Source organism: Acinonyx jubatus, chromosome B1 (assembly GCF_027475565.1).
Source record: "Acinonyx jubatus isolate Ajub_Pintada_27869175 chromosome B1, VMU_Ajub_asm_v1.0, whole genome shotgun sequence".
Classification (NCBI taxonomy): Eukaryota; Metazoa; Chordata; class Mammalia; order Carnivora; family Felidae; genus Acinonyx; species Acinonyx jubatus.
Genome location: NC_069382.1, coordinates 66,959,525 through 66,979,819, shown reverse-complemented (window position 1 = coordinate 66,979,819; position 20,295 = coordinate 66,959,525). Strand labels below are relative to the sequence as shown.

The following is a 20,295-nucleotide window of genomic DNA, read 5'->3' as shown; positions in this document are numbered from 1 at the left end:
GGCTCAGTTGGTTAAGCGTCTGACTCTTGATCTCAGCTCAGGTCATGATCTCACAGTCATGATCTCATAGTCGTGAGACTGGGCCCCGTGTCAGGCTTTGTGCTGAGAGTGGAACCTGCTTAAGATTCTCTCCTTCTGCCCCTCTCCACCTCAAAAAAAAAAAAAAAAAGTCACTCCCAGAGGACGAGTAGAAATGAAAACTTACCCAACCTACTCATGGGAGAGTCTTGATTCTCCAAGTGTCTCTTCTTCCACCAACTTTCCTGACAAGGGAAGAGACGAGTGAGCTAGCATTCCACTGTGCCCGGTATCAGGTCCTTCACTACCAAAGAGACAGGAGCAGAAGTCCTTTGCTAACATTCTTACTCCATCAAGAGTCCTGGTGCATGACTAAGTCTGCAGGATGCAGATCTCTGAAAAAACAAAACACCTTGTTTTCAAAAAAGTGAAATGAATAGAGACCAAGGTTTCTTTTACAATCTTGCTAACATTCTTTTTTGGTCCAAACATTTGAATCTTGGAGTTGAACTGCATGGTTTTGATTTCTTAACTGTGTGACTCTGGGAAAAAAACTGAATTCTATATCTCAGTCTTCCCATGTGTAAAATGGATAAAACAATGGTATCTATCTCAATGGTAACAGCAAAGGTAAAGTAAAATATCACATATTAAACATTTTACACAGTATGTGGTACATAGTAGGCACTCAAACAATGTTAGCTGTAAGATTTTCTAAATTACAAAATATTTCCCCAAATAGCATGTACACATTAATAACATACAACTGAAGCATACAACTTAATGCAATTAAGCAAATATTTATCGTTTCAGGGGGGTATAAACCACAACACTGGGATACCACTCCATACCCATTAGGATGGTGACTATCAAAAAACAGGAAATAACAAATGCTGGTGAACCTGTGGAGAAACTAGAACTCTTGTGTGCTGTTGGTGGTAATGCAAATGGTACAGCCACTGTGGGAAGCAATATAAATGGTTCCTCAAAAAACAGAATTGCTGGGGCGCCTGGGTGGCTCAGTCCATTAAATGTCTGTGGTTCAGGTCATGATCTCACGGTTTGTGGGTTCTAGCCCTGCGTTGCGCTCTGTGATGACAGCTCAGAGCCTGGAGCCTGCTTCAAATTCTGTGCATCTCTCTCTCTCTCTCTCTCTCCCTTCCCCATGCGTGCACTCTCTCTCTTTCTCTCTCAAAAATAAACATTAAAAAATGAAAAAAAATAGAATTGCCACATGATCCAGTGATTTAACTTCTGGGTATATACTCACAAGAATTGAAAATAAGAATTGGGAAGGTTCCTTGGACACCTACATTCTCAGCCTCCACAATAACCAAAAGATGAAAGCAACCTTAGTGTCTACTGACCAATGAATGGACAAAATGAGGTATACGCCTACAATGGAATATTACTCAGCCTTCAAAAGGAAGGTATTCTGACACGTTGCAAAATGGATGAACACTGAAGACATGCTAAGTGAGATAAGCCAGTCACAGAAGGACATATACTGTATGGTTCCACTTATGCAAAGTACGTATAAATAGTCAAATTCACAGACATAGAAAGTAGAATGGTGGTTGCCAGGGGCTGGAGGAATGGGGAGTTATTGTTTAATAAGTACTGAGTTTCAGTTTTGTAAGATGAGAAGACTTCCGTGGATGGATACTGACGGTGTGGTTGCACAACAAACTGAAGGTACTTAGTGCCACTGAAAGGCACATGTAAAAATTGGTTAAGACGGGGTGCCTGGTGGCTCAGTCAGTTAACCGTCTGACTCGATTTTGGTTCAGGTCATGATCTCACAGTGGTGAGATTGAGCCCCAAGTCAGGCTCTGCACTGAGCGGGGAGCCTGCTTGGGATTCTCTCTCCTTCTCTCTCTACCTCTCCCCTGCTTGTTCTCTCTCTAAATAAATAAATATACATTTAAAAAAATGGTTAAGATGGCAAATTTTATGTGGTTTTTTTTTGCCACTATAAAAACATTTTTTTTACCTTTATCATTAGCCCACAGTAGTCTGGCATACATATGTGCCTTTATACTTCTTGTTCCTTATACCTATCTTCCAGAGGTGGAAACAAAATTGTATAATTCTCCGCTTGAAAATAAAAATACGAAATCAGGAATAAGTTCCCCTTTAAAAGGCAAATCGGTTTTAAATAAAAGGACACTAGGGCTTGAAACATTTGAACCTAAAATAACCTTGCTTACTTACATCCTGTGTCCAATACATTGTATTGATGCTTTAAGAAAACAGAATTGTACTATATATTTGTGATGCAGGACATTAAGCATAAAATCTATTTTCTAACTAATCAGGTTGGGGGTATAACATCAAGTAGAATTAAGTATGACTTCTCCACTCTTTAACATTAGAGATAAGGGTTCCAATTCTGGTAATGGAAAAATAGCTTGTATTAGACTAGCTCTCCTGCTGATAACAATTATAAATGCTAGATAAAATATAAAAACAAGCAATAGTTTGAATGCATTGGAGAGCAACCAAAGGCAATATCGGTAGGGGCACAATCCTTGAAGGAAGGAAAGCACACTAGGTGAACTCTTTGTAGAGAACTGACTTTTCTCTTGAGGGTACGTTCCAGTCACATGGCCCATCAGCGATAGAGGTCAAAGTCAGTTGTTTTGGGCTCAGGAAGATCAGAGTTCTGTTCTGAAAAGTTGAGAGCAAATAGGGAGGACGGTACCAAATCTGCATAAGAATTCCCTTCAAGTCATTGGAGGGCTCCAGAGCTGTGCATCTGCCAAATGATGGTCCAAAGAACCCAGCAGAAGGCAGCTGCTGGGAGGCTTAAGAGCTAAGCAGAGATTTCAGCCACTGTCGCTTTCTGGGAAGACTGGAGTTAGAATAGACACCTTGGGCTTTCCATTGAAAACCCTAAAGGGTCATTACTTGGAGTAAAGATCATGTCCCCGAACTGAGGGCTATGTCCTCTAAGGCAAAACTAAAAGAGAGTCACCCTGACAAAGCCTGTAGCTAAGCCCCATAGGATCAATGTGACCTGTTCATAATTTAATTATAAGAGAACACAATTCAACACTCTTCAGAGGAAAGCAATAAATCCAGATTCTCCACAAATGTTATCATTGATTATATGATGTCAAGAGTATAACTAAATATTACTAGGTATGGAAAAGCCCAGGAAAATCATAATTAGTGATAAAGGAGGTGTAAGTACAGGAAAAGAGAGAGAGAGAGAGAGAAGGGTAAGAAACAACAATCATATGGTAGAAATAACTAACACTTTCAAGAGAGGAAAATCACCACAGTGGTTCATATTCATTCAATTAATTCAATATATAGTCATATAGTAACCATAATATGCAAAAAATATTACCACTTTATTGATAATATGATTATCATCAAAAAGAAAACAATGAATAAAAGAAACAGATTTTTCTTTTGGTTTTATTTCCTGGCATCCAATAGAAAGAATGAAAGGGATGTTTATATTCACTTTTCTTTGCTGAAACAATAACTATGGTTATCCATATTTGGGTATATGGCAAAGATTGTTTTCAAAATTAAAACGTGGGCATACATGGCAGAGAGCAGAACTCTTGTGAAACAAAAAAAATCCCACTCCTTTTAAATTATAATAATGGCATTGAAATTTTCCCACCAATAATAGTTAATGTGGCTCATGAACTGGATACTTCTGATAACAGCAAAGGATTATATCTTTTAATTGTCAAATTTTGGTAGTTACCAGATAAGTTTATTAGTTTAAAATTAAAGTACATAATTTTGCACATGATAGCTGAATCCAGAGTTTACTTTGTTTATGCTTACAGTGGTTTTCTGCTTTGATTTCAAGTGTCTTTTAAGGTCAGTCAAGTATGATTGAAATTTAAATAGCCGTTTCCTTTCACTCTTATAGAGTTATGAGATCCTCAGAGTTTCCCCAAATGAAACAATCTCTTTTGGGAGGGTAGAATGTGTGTTCCCTTCGTTTGAAATTTCAGTTGACCGGGTCAGCTCAGGAGGAAGCAAATTGTCCATGGATTTATATAAATATCACTATAAAGAGACAAAATATTAAGGGGCAAAGTTGATTGAGCGTCTGACTTCTGCTCAGGTCATGATCTTGTGGTTCATGGGTTCGAGTTCCGTGTCAGGCTTTGTGCTGACAGCTGAGAGCCTGGAGTCTGCTTCAGATTTTGTGTCTCCTTCTCTCTCTGCACCTCCCCTGCTTACACTCTGTCTCAAAAATAAATAAAAACATTAAACAATTTTTTAAAAGAGACAAAATATTAATAAGTGCTTTCGATTTTTTCTTCCTTCTGCAGACCCAGAAAGGAACCCAGAATTTATCAGCTTCACACATCATAAATCTTGAACTTGTGAGTTACTCTTTGAGCAATGACTCTAAGTGAGACTTTTCCTTCCTTCCTTGTGACTCTCCCAGAAGTTGACCCTTTGTACTCTACATCAATCAAGGATTCCCAGCTTGAGGTCATGTTAGGGCAGCAGATACTTTGAGGAACCAATTCTCATGACAATGGAATGCCACTGTCCCTCTGGCCTCTAAATGCTGGGGAGGCTACACTGTGTCTCTAAATCACGCTTTGTCCACCCAGACAGGAAGACTCCGCCCCATGGTGACAGCCACACTGAGGACTTCAGGGAGCTTAAACCTAATGGTGTCAGGGAGCTTTAAGTGATTTTCAAACCAGCACTTGAACGATGTTTCTGGAACACAGTGGGATAGAAATAAAGAATATCTATTAGCTACTGTGGTACTTTTTTCTTCTCTGAATATTTTATTTCTACCATAAAAGTTCCCTCTTTCCCCACCATCCCTTCCCTTTTTCTTTCCCTACAGTCCCTTTCCTCCTTCTTTCCCTGTCCTCCTCAACCTCCTTCACCACCACCCACCCGGCCCTAAGAAAAAAATTCCTTTCTTTTAGTGTTCTTCCATCATGACCCACACCTTATTGAAGACTGGTTCTCATTAGAGAAATTTTGAATACATTAATCCACATCTTCAGGCTTATTATGAATCCTCTACTGCAAAATTTTTAGGATCTTTTCAAGCACCCATTACAACTTCTACCAAGCTCACAGGTGTCCTTTCTTACTCACGACCTCCTCTCATCAGCCTCTGCACTGTGTGTGTGTGTGTGTGTGTATGTGTGTGTGTGTGCATTAATGTGACAAGAAGTCTGCTTATATCTTGGGCTTTTTCCCCTGGTGAAGGCAAAGCTTATGCTCAGCTGCCAGGAGAGTGCTTTAATCCAAGCCCCTTTCCACCCCAACACGACCTTCTGGAATCTCCTGTTATGTCCCATAGACCCAATAAATCTCCCAAGATGTTCAATTAATGCACCCTAGTCCTGGCCAGGCTGGCTTCCTTCTATTCCTGAAGCAAGGTCCAAATCACCTCTTCGAATGTGTGAGCCCCAAGAGACAAATCCAAATACAAATGAAGTAGCAAACTCCCATTCCTTATTTTATTCTTAAAAAGCATTATTATGACAAACCAAAGCATCACCAGGAACACAGAGCACACACTGTATGGTCCTCTGCCACAAGGGAGAGATTTGTGTCCATCCTGTTCTGTGAAGGAGAAGGATGACATGTGGACAGGAAGTCTCATAGGTTTACTGGTAAGCATGCCGGACTTCGAGTGGCTTGGGGGTTGGCATCAGGGAGGACAGGCAGTGTTGGGATTAGAAAGCAAAGGTCTCTTGTATTTATCCTGGATTGCTCTCTTTCCATTATGCTCCTTAAATTAGTTTGCTATGGTTGCCAACAAAATACCACAGGAAGGTAATTTCTCATAGTTCTGGCAGCTGGAAGTTCAAGATCAAGGTGCTGGCAGGTGTGGTTTCTCCTGAGGCCTCTCTCTTTGGCTCAAAGATGGCTGATTTCTTGTATTCTCACATGGCCTTTTCACCCTGAGAATATTTCCCTGCTGTCTCATCTTGTCTAAGTACAGTAGTCCTATTGTTCGGAGCTTCACTCTTAATTACCCCTTTGGAGGCCCTCCACATAGAGTTACATTGGATATTAGGGCTTCAAAATATAAATTTTAAGGGAACACAATTCAATCCACAACAGGTGGCCACTGAGCCAGCAGGTAGCTAAGAGCAAGATGGCAGGTTCACAAAAGCAACAGTCCTCGTGCAGCTCAGAGGGACATCCATAAAAGACTCTTCACCATTGAGGATACTTGAGGTACTCTTTCCCTACCCATGTGATAAGTGAGATTGTTTAAAGGTGAGCTGTGGTTCTTTAGGTCTCTCATAATGACCCTCATATATGTTTCCTCCTAGGAAATGCTCTGCTGAATCCAAGGTCTCAGCTTTATAGTTGGTTTTTAGTATCAGGTAACTTTTCCTAAGTAGCAAACTTTTTGCATAATTTTGAGAAATTTCTTCCTAAAAGGCATACGTGTGCACAATGTACACATTTTAACAATGTAAATCTGCAAGTGATGGCGAAGTAGGATGGGTTGTAATAATCAGAGAGTAGCTCATCTCATGACCCCAAAGTAGAGGCATGACAGCTACATCCAAGCCACCACTAAAATGTACAGCCTATCCTGTGGAAGATGCTGATGACGCAGAGCAGACCTCTTGTGAAGGTCCAGAGAGGATTGGATCAGTGGATGTTTTGGCCAATTCTTTGCCTCTTAGTTAGATCGGGCATGTAGTGAACAGGCATGTCTGCCAGGCATGGGATGTGGTTGGGGTACTGTCAGGGCAGGGGGTGGGGGTCTGAGCCCAGGCCAAGGGCTCAGACAACACGATTCAAGAAAGTGTCTCAAGAAACCCTAAAAATACTCAAGTGAAAGTTTTCAAATTATCAGTCAGAGTCTGATGACTGACAACTTAAAAGCAGTTCTCAAAACACTTTCAAGAAGGTGTATGTGGTCAAAACTTTCATAAGCTTCATTACCATGGAAATAATGAATGCATGAACTGACACATCATTTGCTTTTTTCTCTGTTGGCATCTCCACTGATGGTACAAAAGCAATGGTGGGTAAACAGTTGGTACCTTAACATGAAGCCGTGGCATCAACCTGAACTAGCCGTCAGTCATGGTGTTTTTCGTTGTCATGTACTTCCAGTAAAACAAAAACACACCAGTGCTTAATGAGGCAATAAAACTCCAAGATTTTACTAAATCTTGTCCCTTGAGTACTCATCTCTTTAGCATTCTTGATGAAGAAATGTAAATACAAATAAAGCACTTGTGCTGCATACCAAAGTCCAATGACTGTCTCAAGAAAGCACTTTTTTTGTTTGATGTCAATCATATCTCAATAAAGTGGTTTAAAAAAAAAAGAAAATGCATTTTGATGGAGCACAAACTTAACTAGCTGCTTTTTATCATGGAATATCAGGAACACAATTTTTTTCCAGAAGAATGACTATGGTTATTTGGATATTTGGTGTTATGGACTGAATGTTGTGCTGCATCCCAATTCATATGTTGAAACCCCCTACTTTCCTGTGTGATGGTGTTAGGAGGTGGGGCTTTGAGAAATGATTAGGATTTAGCGAGGTCGAGAAGGTGGAGCCTTCATGAATGGTATTAGTGCCCTTATAAGAGTCACAAGCAAGTTTAATTCCTTTTTCTGTTCTCTGCCATGAGAGGATATGAGAAGGCAGCAGTCTGCAGCCCAGAAGAGGGCTCTTTCCCGGAACCTAACTCTGCTGGCACCCTGATCTCAGACTTTTGGCCCCCTGTGGAAGGGCCCCTCAGACTTTTGGCCTCAGACTATTTCCCCCGCTGTGGGAAATAAGTCTCTGTTGTTTATAAGCACCAGTCTATGGTAATTTGTTATAGCAGCCAAAACTGACTATGACATTCGGTAAACTTTTTCTTCAAAAACAAAAAAAGTAAGCTCACTATTTCATGGAAAAATAACTGACGAGACTTGTGGCCAATGATAAAATCCAAGCTTTCAAGTGAAAATTAAAGTTTTGGAAAATCTGTATCTGCCATTGTACACTTGAAAGCTTTCCAATAGTTAAAGAGTTTTCTGATGAGATTAGTAGTGATATTATCTTTTTAAAAAAATGTTTATTTTTGAAAGAGAGAGAGAGAGACAGAGAGAATGTGTGAGTGGGGTAGAGGCAGAGAAAGAGGGACAGCCTGCTTGAAGCAGGCTCCAAGCTTACAGTAGCAAACCCTATGAGGGGCTTGAACTTACAAACCACGAGATCATGACCTGAGTCGAAATTGGACACTCAACTGACTGAGCCACCCAGGTGCTCCAGTAGTGATATTATCTTAAAGAATGGGATTTTTTTTTTTTTTTATACAATGAAGTGTGTCCATAAAAGAGGTTGAGAATTACTACCTTGAAATTTAGGTTGGGCTCCTGTTATCTAGACCATTTTGATTCCTCCTTACTAAAAACAAATGGATGTAAATCACACACATGAAAATTATAAATTATAGAGTTTCTCTACTTGAAAATGGTAAGCAACTAAGCTCTGAGGCTGAACTTTGAAAGGTGTTTGTGGATGTCCAGGATCACTGAAAATAAAATAAGACATACTTATCTGTAAAAAGTATAGATATAAAACTCTTAGAAAGTTAGTATATTTTTCTTATAGTTTAATTCTAAGAGAAAGATATAGAACATTTTTAACCTACATTCCTTCTTGGTTTGACTATACTACAAAAAGAATATTTTCCGGAGTCACATAGGATTTCTTGGTTTGAAATCCAGATCTTCCTCTTTCCACTTATGTGACTGGGAGAAATGTACATCTCTGAGCCTCCAGAATAGTCCTCAGTGATCTCCGTTTCCTGGTCTTTATACCCTTGTGCCCCCTGCCATGATAGCTCTCTGGCCAATAGAATATGGCAGAAGTAATGGTATGTAACTTTCAAGATAAGGTTATAAAAGACTACACCTTCCATCTTGAGTTCTTGCTTCTCTTTAGATCACAGCTCTGGAAGAAAGCAGTCTGTACCAGGAGGCCACTGAGGCAGTCTGTGGAAAGGCCATGTGGTAAAGAACTGAGGTACCAACAACCATGTGAGTGAGCTTGGAAACATGTTTCAGCCCCAGTCAAGACTTGAGATGCCTGGTACCCTCGCTGACAACTTGTCTGCAATATCATAAGAGACTCTAAGCTAGAACCAACTGGTGGTTCCAAAACTCCTGATCACAGAAACTGTTTGTTGTTTTAAGTTACTTTTCTTTTGGGTGGGGGAGTAATTTATTAGCCAGCAATACATTTAAGTACAGTGATCTTTTTGTATTGATGCCTAAAGGATATCTTTTTCCCTCTGAAAAAGCTATGGTTGTGTTAGAATTAGAAATCTTGTACTGTGCATTGTCAGCTACTATTTCATGCAAGCAGGGGGCATATTCAATAAATAGTTTCACATCTTCCCTAAAGAAAGCTTTACTACAATTTAGATTTCAGTACTGTTTTAATTATTTTAGTTTCCCTTTTCAAAGCCCTCCCCCTGCCATGATACATATGTTAGATCCTCTTTTACTGACTTCTACAGCTACCACTTTCTATCAAATTTTTTAAATCTCTTTCTTCATTTCCTTTTGATCTTTAAGTTTCCTTCTTTGCCATCGTCTACTTCCTTTAAAGCATTTTGTGTTGGCTTTGTTATTGTTTCATTGGGTTTATCTTTGTTTCTCAAATGACTTTTTTTCCTAAATATTCTCTGAGTTCATTCACTTATTTAAAATTTCTCTACTCATTTTATTTATGAAAAATTTTAAAAATTCTGATTTTTGATGATTTACGAAAGCTTATAATACTTTTCCTTATGTTATTTTACCATATTTTGAAATGGTACAGTTTTCATTCATTTTGTGAGTTTGGATTTCTGGCATTATTTCATAGTATGCAAAGGATTTATTTTAATATACTTCCATTTCTCTTGTTTTCTGATAACAATCTCTTGGCTTGAGATTTGATATATCCTTTTCTGCAGTTCGTTTTTAAGTGAAATGAGTACTCCTGTCTTTTTAAGAGGAATAAATGAGCCAGGGTAGCTTTTCTAACTTCATGACTCTAGATCTCTTTTATTCTTTTTTACAAAGTGCTAAAAAATATGGCAGTAAACTTCCTGAGATTTTCCTTGTCTGGTCTTCTCCCTTAATTCTATTTAAACTTCCTCTTTCCTTTGCCTCTGTTGTTTTTGTCCTGCTCATATGGGATTCTACTCTCAGCACTTTCTCCTTGGTGCAGGGCTTTGTCATAGAAAGTTAGTTTGGTTTGTTACTTTCAAGAATTCATAGGCACAAATCCCTGGAAAGAACTCATATCCTCAATTTTCTGAAACCCCACTGAAATTTCTGCACAAAACAGTCTGCAAAATGCCTTCCCAGGTGCTGCAGCTATTCCCAGGATAATTCACTGTGATTTCCAGGGAGTCACTGATAGTAATTTAGTAGATCTTTGTTGTTGGTTTTGTTCTCTTAGTTGCTCTGATTGTTTTAACAGGGAAGTTTAAAGAGATTCAAAAACTGTATTGCCATTACTACCTAATTCCTAGAATGGTATACTCTTGCTTTTCTTCTGAACAAAATTTCCTTAGAAAAAAAAATTTTTTTTTTTTTTACAAACTTGTACATCTGTTTTTTAGTTAGCTTAAAAAACTAAGTGTATTATGTAAATTTTAAAGGTAGAGAGTAGAGAGGATAGTATACTACCACCCATCTGTGCAACTGATGAGGGAGCGTGGGGCAAGCTGAGGGCAAAATACAGTCTGGTACACACACCCTGCCCCCGTGCCTTGATGACACTTTGCTAAGGACAAAAGAGAATCTTAGCTTAACATTATCCCAACCTCAAGGATCCTGTAAGTATATTTCCTTTATCTCAACTGTCCTAAGATATATCCTGGCAATCATATTCCAAGCTTATGGCCCCCTGATATACATCTGAATGGTCTATGACTGAGGTTTTATCAAATGGTAATAAATGGTGTTTCCCTAGCAATAGCTAGCCCCTTGAGGTTCTGGAAACCTTGCTTCCAAAATTCCTTACAGACTTACTGTATCCCTAACTCCCTCCCAACCTGAGGGTATACAATCAGTTACCCATCACGACCCCAGTGCAGCTCTTCGTGCCCACAGGTCCTGTCCCATGCTCTAATAAAAGCACCTTTTTTGTACCAAAGACATCTTAAAGAATCTTTCTTGGCTGCCGGCTCCAAACCACTCCACCATCACCCCAAAACTTCATCACAACCATTTTCAACACTTATTAACATATAGCCAACCTTATTTCATATTTAACCCTATTTATTCCTGCTCCCTCAATGGATTATTATGAAGAAAATTCAAGACATCATGTCATTTCAGCATGAAATATTTTCGTGTTTTAATTATTTTAGAATGCTAACTTTAATATATGATATAAATAACAGGCTGAGATAATTTACAACTTCACATAAGTTACAAGTGCAAAATGGAGGCTTGGCTTCACATATCTTAGGAAAATTGTGTCTATGGATGGGTCACAGAAATCAAAATTAGCAAGAGGTCTATTCTTAGAGATTTGTGAAAAAACAATACTAACTACAACAATACTTAAAACCATCGATCCAGTGTTCTATGTCAGAAAATCTAAGAGTCATCCTCAATTCCTCTTTCCCTTCCCCCAACAGAACCAGCAACCCAAGTTCTGTGCATGCAACATCTTCAATATTTCCATTCCCACTGCCACTGTCTTGGTTCAGGGCTCCTTTCTTTCTTTCCTGGATTATGGCAACAGGTTTCTAAATCACCTCTTGACCGCTAGTCTCACCCACTTCAGTTGCTCCTCCAAGAACCATTATCAAGACCTTAAAATGTAAATTGATTCATTTGGCTCTTCTGTTTAGAAGCACTTAGTGTCCCCCCATCACTTGAAAACACTCCTTTTGAAATAAACTAGGCTGCTCAGGATTTATTTCTCCAATGTCTCCTCTTAACTTTGTCTATACAAAAACTGCATGCAAGAGTATGTTGTTCAGGGCACCTGGAAGGCTCAGTAGGTTAAGTGTCCAACTGTGGCTCAGGTCATGATCTCACAGTTCATGAGCTTTAGCCCCACATAGGGCTTTGTGCTGACAGCTCAGAGCCTGGAGCTTGCTTTGGATTCTGTGTCTCCCTCTCTCTCTGCTTCTCTCCTGCTCACGCTGTCTCTGTTTCTGTCTCTGTCAAAAATAAACATTAAAAAAATTTTTTAAAAGAATATGTTGTTCTGTTTTTTCCCCCAAACCCTTCCCCCATACTGTCAGCAAATTCTTACTTTCAAATTCCAACAATGTTTCTTTCAGCTTTGAAAAAAATAGCTTTATACACTAAAATGACCACATTTCGTTCACAAAGAAAACTTAAATAGTATCTTGGACTTTCAATATCTTGCCCGCATTTTTTATCTCATTTGTTCCTCAAAAACCTCCATCGAGTATATAAGGCAGGTACTGTTTCCTATGGATGACTAAACTGGGTAGGGGCAGCAGTTAGTAGGGGTAGAGGTAGGAGAAGACATTGGAAAACTCCAGCAGGCACCATTCATGTTGTATCCTATAGAGATGATTCCCGCCCCCAATACTGCAGCAAGCAAATCTGCCTTTGTTTCATATAGATCACTTTCAGAGTTCACAGCAGGGGATGCCGTTCATTATGCAGATTTTTGACCTGTTTTCTTTCTTTCTTTTTTTTAAGCTGTCATGACCAATAATTCTAAATAATAGGCAACTAAAAAGCTTTCCGTTGGAAGGAAGTTTTTTCCTTGCCTTCTTTACTTACAAATGCACCCAGGTCAAAAGTTTAGGGAAGCTTGGTTTGAAATGGTATCCATGGTTTTCTTATGGTAATTTTTTATTTCTAAATACAGAAGTGATTTAATAGTAAAATCTCTGCTGGTCCAGTTGGAGGTCATGGGAATGCCTGTATGTGAATATAAAGAATTGGTTTTAAACTACTAATTGGCCAAAGGCTTATTTAGCAAATTTAGAGAAGCAGTTTATGACCTTTACCTACACTTGAACTGAAATGGTAATCTACATTTCCAAAGACATTAAGAATTTCAATTTGAATTTCTGTGGAAAGACTGATCATTGTGTTCTGAACGAAGATGAAAGAATATAGGTGAGAGGTTATGAGCAGGCAACACTGCCCTTGCCACTGACAATCAACTAGAAAACAGCCTCCAGAATTTCCAATTTTTCCAGATGTAATATTCAACTCACTTTTTTTGTTGACATTTGGTAAACAAACATTTAGAAATTCACGTGCTGTAACACCTGTTGTCCCACTCCAGCTACCAAATCGGTTAAAATGGAAAAGATTTTTTTTTTTAATTGTAAATTGCTATTCTTCAGGTTGTGGGAACAGCTTTAGATTTCCAATACATGCTTTTTTTTTTTAATTGAATACATATGAATAATAAAACTAATTTAAAAACTCTGACATGTTAAGTTTTACTTTTTAGTTTCAAACTATAATGTCTTTGATGGCAGTGATGTGTTTCCTTCAAAGACTTTACTGAATGTAACATGTCAAAAATAAACTGATTAATATGGACAAGTAATAATAATACCACCGTTTACTCAAGTCTGTAGTACCTCCTATTGAATAATGTAATCTTAAGAAAATAATTAAATAAAGCTGATTTTTTTCCAAGATGAAATTTAAGAAAACTTGGATATTTAAGAATTGAAAATTAATTACAACAATTTAATCCCTCAACTATGTTTGAGAATGCTGTAAATTAGCCTCTTTTTAGATTAAAAAAAGAAAGAAAGTATATTAGAAAAGACCTCTAGTGTTTATAGCAGCTTACTGCAGTTTCATTTTAAAAAATCTACACTGGGAAGATAGAATAAATGTACTTTTCCCTACTTCTTAACAAAGTACAATGAAAACCTCTGCATTATATATAAAAACCTGCATAAGATGACTCTGAAAGGTGACGAGAAGACAGGCTGGCTAGAGACCTCAGGACCAGGTGTTCCCTGGGGTTTTCTTTTTGCCTTGTAGATCCCAGATTTGGAGCTAAACCTGGCAACCCAGAAATGCCAGTGAATGGAAAGCAAACAAAGCAATCCTGCTCTCTAGAAAAAGACCTAAGAAATGGGCAGCTAGCAATACAAAAAACTGTTAGACGATAACTGCTCTGCTCCAGTGAAACCATAGATAAAGCTGTAGCCCTACCACCCATGCCAGCAAAAGCTGAAATGGGAAGCCTAGAGTTCCACAATGCCCAGACTGTAATAGCGGCAGAACCAACCTCTCCTTAAAACTTCTATTGGGCTAGTGTCGAAGAAAGCTGATCAGGGAGCTAGGACTTTCATCCCTTCCAGGCAGTATCACTCAAGACCATGTAGATTTTCATACCTACTAAGAAGTAATTAGCAATAATGTAATGCCTTTGCCCCTCCCTGCTGGGTCTCAGAAGAGGCTTATGGATGAGTCAGGACTTTTTTTTTTTAATTTTTTTTAATGTTTATTTATTTTTGAGAGACAGACAGAGGAGCAGAGAGAGTGAGAGACAGAATCCAAAGCAGACTCCAGGCTCTGAGCTGTCACACAGAGCCCAACGTGGGGCTTGAACTCACAAACAGTGAGATCATGACCTAAGCTGAAGGTGGATGCTTCACTGACTGAGCCACCCAGGCGCCCCGGGAAAAGTCAGGACTTTTATCTCCACCCAGCAGTAATGAGGCCAATCTTCCCCTATAATATCAGTCAATGCCATGAGGAAAAGGAGTAACAAAGCCCAGAAGGTAGCTGAGTGTGGAGCAAGAATTCCTACTCCCATCTAATGGTAATGACTGGCTCCTCCCCTCAGATGTCAATGAAGGTCAAGTGGTATCCTAAAATTCTACTATCCAGCAGTAATGAGGCAGTACACCTCCCACTTCTGCTTTCTCTTCCTAGAAGAAACTAGCTAAAACAGAAGATTTTTTAACGTTTACTTTTGAGAGAGAGAGAGAGAGAGAGAGAGAGAGGGAGAGAGCATGAGTGGGGGAGGGGCAGATAGAGAGAAGAGGCAGATACAGGATCCAAAGTGGGTTCCATGCTTGAACTCACAAACCTCAGATTATGTCCTGAGGCGAAGATGGACACTCAACTGACTAAGCCACCCAGGTGCCCCTAAAACAGAAGAATTTAGTACAACCCAAGCTCTCATTACATAATATCTAAGTTTCAACAGAAAATCACTCATACCAAGAACCAAGAAGATCTCAAACTAAACAAACAAAAACAGTGAACAGCCAATATGAAGATGACAAAAATGTTAGAATTATCCGATAAAGGTCTTAAAGAATTCATCATTAAAATGATTCAACTAACATTACAAATGTGCTTGAAACAAATAAGAAGTACAAAGTATTAATGAAGAAATAGAAGATATAAAAAGAGAGAAATGGAAAGTTCAGAACTGAAAAACACAATAATAACAGCAAAAAAACAGTAGATAAGCTCAACAGCAGAATAGAGAGGATAGAGGAAAGAAACAGTGAACTTGAAGATAGGACAATAGAAATTACCCAATCTGGGAAGAGGGGAAGATGGTGGCAGAGTAGGAGGACCCTAGGCTCACCTCATCCCATGAATACAACTAGATAACAGTCAAATCATCCTAAATACCCTAGAAATTGACCTGAAGATTGGCAGATTCCACAACTAAGGGTAAAGAGACCATATCAAAGAAGGTAGGAAGGGCAGAGATGTGGTTTGGGAGAGAAATGGATTGTGGCTACTCTAATGCAAAGTGAGCTGCAGTCTTGGAGAAGGGTGAGAGACAGATTAGAATACAAGGGAGTGCACAGGGAAAATGAATCCCCATAGCTTGCAAAGCAGGAGGAGTTGAATTTCCTGAGTTTTTGCAACCAGTAGGCTTAAAGCCTAGTGTTCTAAAGGTCAGCAGGTTTGGCTCAGGGAGAACCCAGAAGTATTAGGGCTGCTCCCGGAGAGAAGGCAGGGCAAACAGCCCAAGGACATATAGTGTGAACAGTGATCTAAAGAGTGCCTAGGGTATACAGTACAGAGGTTTATTGCTCATCTCAGAGCATATCCCAGAGAGGCAGCATTCACGGACAGACCCCTCCATAAACAAGAAAACTGGCAGGTGCCATTTCCCTCCTCTGCTCCTCATGATAAGCACAGCGCCACCTGCAGGAACCAGCAGAGCACTGACACTACCTAACACCGAACCCCTGTGCTCCAGGGGAACCACACTTCTAAGTCCCACCTGCCTTGGTCTCAGTGCAGTGGGCCCCCTCCCTCAGAAGACCAGCTCAAACCCCTGCTAATATTGTGTCTCCTGATCTGGGAGTTTTGCAAAACCTAGGTTCCAGTGATGGTGGTGGCTCTCATTTCAAAGCAGATCAGAGAACCTACTTAAAACATGCCACATTCAGACCAGGGACGAAACACTGCCCACAACAGGAAAAAAGGGGCTCTGCAGATGACTGGCTTGAAGAATAGAGCGGCTGGGGCACCTGGGTAGCTCAATCGGTTAAACATCCAACTTTGGCTCAGATTGTGATCTCGTGGTTTGTGGGTTTGAGCCCCGCATCAGGCTCTGTGCTGACAGCTCAGAGCCTGGAGCCTGCTTCAGATTCTGTGTCTCCCTCTCTCTCTGCCCATCCCTACTCATGCTCTGTTTCTGTCCCTCAAAAATGAATAAACGTTAAAAAAAAAAGAATAGACTGGCTGGACAAAACAGTAGAGCACATGTACACATATTGGAGGCACTCCTAGAAGACCCAGGCCCTTGGGAACAGGGGATACTATGCATCAGGGCACTACAGGACCACTCTTCCATAAGGCCATTACTCTGAAAAACAAGAGATGTAGCTTACTTTCCTAACACAGATAAATAGGCACAGAGACTTAGATAAAATGAGAAGACAAAGAAATTTGTACTAAATGAAAGAACAGGATAAAGCCATGGCCAGAGATTTAAGGAAAACAGATATAAGCGATATGCCTTATGGAGTATATAAAGCAAGGATCATAAGGCCACTCACTGAACTTAAGAGTGGAAGACATCAGTGAGACCCTTAACACAGTGATAAAAAAGAACCAATCAGAGATGAAGAGTGCAATGAATGAGATTGGAAACACTCTGATGCAATGAACAGCAGGCTGGAAGAAGCAGAGGAATGAAATAAGACCTAGAAGAGAGAGTACTAGAAAATAATAAAGATGAACAAAATAGAGAAAAAGGAATTATGCAAAACCAGAATAGATTTAAGAACTCTGGATTTCATCAAGCATAATAATATTTGCAGGTGCCTGGGTGGCTCACTTGGTTAAGTGTCTGATTCTTGATTTAGATCAGGTCATGATCTCATGGTTCATGAGACTGAGCCTTGCATTGGGCTCTGCGCTGTCAACATGGAGACTGCTTGGGATTCTCTCTCCCTCACTATCTGCCCCTCCCCCATTTGTGCTCTCTCTCTCTCTCTCTCTCTCTCTCTCAAAATAAATAAATAATATAAATTTTAAAAAAGTAATAATATTTGTATTATAGGAGCCCCAGAAGAAGAAGAAAGGGAGGTAGAAAATTTGTTTGAAGAGATAATAGTTGAAAACTTCCCTAATCTGGGGAATGAAACAGATATCCAGATTCAGGAGGCACAGAAAATCCCTAACAAAGTTAACAAAAGCAGATCTACATAAATACATATTATCAATGAAATGGCAAAATATAGAGATAAAGAAAAAAATTTAAAGCAGCAAGACAAAAGAACGCAGTTACATACAAGGGAAACTCTGTAAGGCTATCAGGGGATTTTTTCAGCAGAAACTTTCCAAGCCAGAAGGGAGTGGTATGATATATCCAAATTGCTGACTGGGAAAAATCTGCATCTGCAGTCAAGAATATTCTAGCCCAGTAAGGCTGTCATTCAGAATAGAAGGAAAGATAGAGTTTCCCAGACAAACAAAAACTAAAGGAACTCAGGACCATTAAGCCAGCCCTGAAAGAAATCTTAAAGGGAACTCTTTTAGTGGAAAGGAAAGACCAGAGGAGACAGTATGAAGGTAGGAAACACAAAAGCAGTGAAAATGAACATTTTTGTAAAATTTCAGTCAAGATACTTACAAAATAAAAGGATGTAAAATATAACATACCTAAAATGTGGGGAGGAGAACAATAAAGTATAGATTCAAACTTAAATGATTATCAAATTAATATAGACTGCTATATGCAGATGTTATATGCAAACCTAATGGTAACCACAAATCAAGTACCCCTGATAAATAGGCAAAGCATAAAAATCCAGGAAGCTATGAAAGACAGAAAGACAAGAAAAGATCAGAGAAAATCTTCAGAAACAACCAAAACCAGGTAATAGAATACAATGAACACATATCAATAGTTACTTTGAGTGCAAATGGACTAAATGCTCCAATAGAAAGACATACGGTGACAGAATGGATAAAAAGATTTATCCATATGCTGCTTAAAAATACTCATTTTAGGGGCTCCTGGGTGGCTCAGTTGGTTAAGCATCCAACTTCGGCCCAGGTCATGATCCTGCACTTTGTGGGTTCGAGTCCTGCGTTGGGCTCTGTTCTGACAGCTCAGAGCCTGGAGTCTGCTTCAGATTCTGTATCTCCCTCTCTCTCTGCTCCTCCCCTGCTTGCACTCTGTCTCCCCAAAATAAGTAAATATTTTTTAAAAAATTTAAAAAAGACTCATTTTAGACTTAAAGACACCTGCAAATTTAATGTGAGAGGATGGAGAAATATGTATCATGCAAATGGATGTCAAAAGAAAGCCAAACTAGCAATACTTATATTGGACAAAATAGACTTTAAAACAAAGACTGTAGCAAGAGACAAAGAAGGATATTATATAATAATAAAAGGAACAATCCAAGAAGAAGATATAACAATTATAAATATTTATGTAACCAACATGGGAGCACCCAAGTACATAAAACAGTTAATAACAAACATAAAGAAACTAATCAGAAATAGTACAATAATAGGAGAGAATTATTAACACTCACTTACTTTAATGGACAGATCATCTAAACAGAAAATCAACAAGGAAATAATGGCTTTGAACGACACACTGGACCAGATGGATTCTGGTCCTAAAAACAGCAGAACACACATTCTTATCAAGTGCACATGGAACATTCTCTAGAGAGGATTACATATTAGGCCACAAGACAAGCCTCAACAAAATAAAAAAGATCTAAGTCATACCATGTACCTTTTTTGACCACAATGCTATGAAACTAGAACTCAGCCACAAGAAACCAATCTTGAAAGACCACAAATACATGGAGGTTAGAAACATGCTACTGAACAATGGAAAACCAAGAAATAAAAGAAATAAAACCTACATGGAAACAAATGAAAATGAAAACATAATTGTGTCAAAACCTTTTGGATGCAGCAAAAGCAGTTCTAAGAGAGAAGTTTATAGCAATACAGGACTACCTCAAAAGGCAAGAAAAATCTTAAATAAACAACCTAACCTTACCCTTACACCTAAAGAAGCTAGAAACTGAACAACAAACAAAACCTAAAACCAGAAGAAGGAAAGGAATAATAAAGATTAGAGCTGAAATAAATGATATAGATACTAAAAATAACCCAATAGAACAGATCAATGAAACCTGGAGCTGGTTCTTTGAAAAATCAATAAAATTGGTAAACCTCTAGCCAGACTTATGAAGAAAAAAAGAGAAATGTTTCAATTAAAATCACAAAAGAGAGAAGAGAAGCAACAACCAACATCACAGAAATACAAACAATTATAAAAGAATATTATGAAAGAACTATATGCCAACTAAGTGGATAACCTAGAAGAAATAGATAAATTCCTAGAAACATATAACCTACTGAAACTGAATCAGGAAGAAAAAAAAATCTGAATATACCAAATACCAGCAAATAAATTGATTCAGTAATAAAAAAACTTCCAACAAACAAAAGTTCAGGACCAGATGACATCACAGGCATTCTACCAAACATTTAAAGAAGAGTTAATACCTATTCTTCTCAAACTATTCCAAAAATAGTGGAGGAAGGAAAACTTCCAAATTCATTCTATGAATCCAGAATTACTCTGATATCAAAGACACCACAAAAACGGAGAACTAGAGGACACTATCTCTGATGAACATAGATGCAAAAATCCTCAACAAAATACTAGCAAATTGAATCCAGTAGTACATTTAAAAAAATCATTCGTCATCATCAAGCACAATTTATTCCTGGGTTGCAAGTGGTTCAATATTTGCAAATTAATCAACATGAGCATCATCAATAAGAGAAAGGATAAGACCTGTAGGATCA

The 20,295-nt window shown here is 38.7% G+C and overlaps 1 long non-coding RNA gene across 1 annotated transcript in view; it reads right to left on the bottom strand.

Annotated features, from left to right (window-relative positions):
* The window catches only part of LOC128314432 (uncharacterized), a 93,852-nt gene that overhangs the window by 3,910 nt on the left and 69,647 nt on the right, over positions 1-20,295 (bottom strand). Inside the window, exon 2 of the long non-coding RNA XR_008296056.1 lies at positions 206-413. This is a non-coding gene — a long non-coding RNA (uncharacterized LOC128314432). The remainder of the gene's footprint in view (positions 1-205; positions 414-20,295) is intronic.